Genomic DNA, 2,056 nt, shown 5'->3' on the forward strand with positions numbered 1-2,056 from the left:
GTCTTGATCGGTGTCATGTTGATTTGTGCAAGTTCCTGTGGAATCAGAAATTCTGACATCAGAAGAGTCAGCAGGATAATCTTTGCAACTTTTTAACCAATTTCTGCTGCGAGTACAGTAATAACTGGGACACGTAATCAGTAAAATGTGTGTGTGTGTCTTATTTTTAGAAAAAATAATGCCACAAAAGTATGCTAATATAAGTTATTACATTGAGTACATGCAATTTATTGTTTGAGGGGAAACTATGTTGTGTGGCCCAGTGGCCTAATGGATAAGGCACCAGCCTCCGGAGCTGGGGATTGTGGGTTCAAGTCCCACCTGGGTTGACTTGGGATATAATTGCAATAACCCTCCAGTGTTCATCAAAACAGGCCCAAAACCCAATCAAATGGATGTGCGCTTGAAAGCTTAATGAGTCTTTAATTGAAGCAGTAAAGGAGCATAAAGAGATCACAATATTAAGTTGAGTGTACAATCTTATGTTTATATGTGTGGATATCATATAAAACATAGTCGGGGTGAGATGATGTAAAATAAACAAAGTTCACCTCTTGGTTTTGTACACTTTGTCTATACTTCCATATTGTCAGTCATGAATAGTGTCCCGTGTAAGCTTGAGTTAATTCACCACTCCTCTCTCTTTGTGGTTAGCCAGAGGACAAAGGTTTAGTTTATTTTGACTTTATTTGAATGGTTACAGGATATGTTATATACCTACCACCTAGCTTCTATGAATGGAGAAGAATAATATGTTTTGTAAAAAACTGAATACATCAAGGTTTCAATATTAATATTGGATCACATGTCTATGTGTAGTTTGAAATGGTTCCCTTGTAATGTCAGGCAATCATCCCACAACTCTACACTCCCCTTCAGCTCTTCAAAGTATTTTAACACCTTTAAGCTAATGTATTTATTCAACCGGCACACAACTTTGTATGAGCCTCACCACTCTGATCAGTTGCGGTAGTATAAAGAAGCACATTTAGGGAACTGAAGTACCTGTGGAAAAGTAATAAAGAGGGGCATGAGGTTGGATTTAGTTGACATTTTGTTTTAGATAAGCAGACAGAACATATTTATCATCTAAGTTTATCTAATGTTTTAATAAAAGACATTTGATTTGATCCACTCCTCTGTTTCGATCCAGATAAAGAGGGCACATCATGCAGAGTTAATATTTGGGCAAGCATTGCTGCCAGAATAAATGTTCCATGCCAGATTTCACACGGCCCACATCCTCCTGCACAGCTACCTGTTATGTGTTTGCAGTTTTTACTTACTCAACTTATCCTTTCAAATTCAGGCAAGGAAAAACAGAATGGATTAAACAACTTAGAGTTAATAGATTTTAAATATAGAATTTTTTTGTGATCACACAATGTCCCAGAACATTTTCAAGGTCCGGCACAGACTGTGAATACTGTAAATAAGCTCCACAGCAAAAGAGCCTTAGGACAAGAAGTCTAATAATGCAGCAGTCTTTCTAATTTGATCTTTTGATTAAAGAAAAACAAATTGCTCGGCAGGGAAACAAAGTTGGTGGTTGAAGGACCCTGTAGCTGTTGATGTAATACCCATATTTGGAGAATATCTGCAGGTTTTGGACAAAAACGTGTTGGAGGATAGATGAGTGGAGTTTGGATTTCAATGATCCCTAAAGTCTTTTTCATAAGGATTCAATCCTTTATCGTGTGTGTGTGTGTGTGCGTCAGTCAAACTGCTCTCTAGTTCTGAGAGATTTTGGATGCAATGCTAGCCATACTATATGCAGTTCATGTCTTTCTTTCCCTCTTTCATTTCCCCCCTGGGGTCTGAAGAGAAGCCTGTCATGGAGAGTCCGATTTGGTGCAGACATTGAGAAGCATTTAAAACCCTTCTCATTCTCTCCGTCTCTTCCACTACAGAAAGGATAACTCACATATAGGTCACTTATCAGACGTCTCTTTGTATTTGTCTTGTTCTGTATTCATCTGCCTGGTCGGTTTGTCAGATAGCTACATTGACTGGCACCAGCGGAAAGAAAGGTATCCGGCAAAGGGGCAGCATAAAG

At 38.5% G+C, this 2,056-nt stretch overlaps 1 non-coding gene across 1 annotated transcript; it reads left to right on the forward strand.

The window, feature by feature from the left end:
- Positions 1-256: 256 nt before the first annotated feature.
- trnar-ccg (transfer RNA arginine (anticodon CCG)) lies at positions 257-329 on the forward strand. Its single transcript has one exon. It is a non-coding gene; the product is annotated as a tRNA-Arg (tRNA).
- Positions 330-2,056: the final 1,727 nt, after the last annotated feature.

The sequence above is a fragment of the Eleginops maclovinus genome, chromosome 5, assembly GCF_036324505.1.
Source record: "Eleginops maclovinus isolate JMC-PN-2008 ecotype Puerto Natales chromosome 5, JC_Emac_rtc_rv5, whole genome shotgun sequence".
In the NCBI taxonomy this organism is placed as follows: domain Eukaryota; kingdom Metazoa; phylum Chordata; class Actinopteri; order Perciformes; family Eleginopidae; genus Eleginops; species Eleginops maclovinus.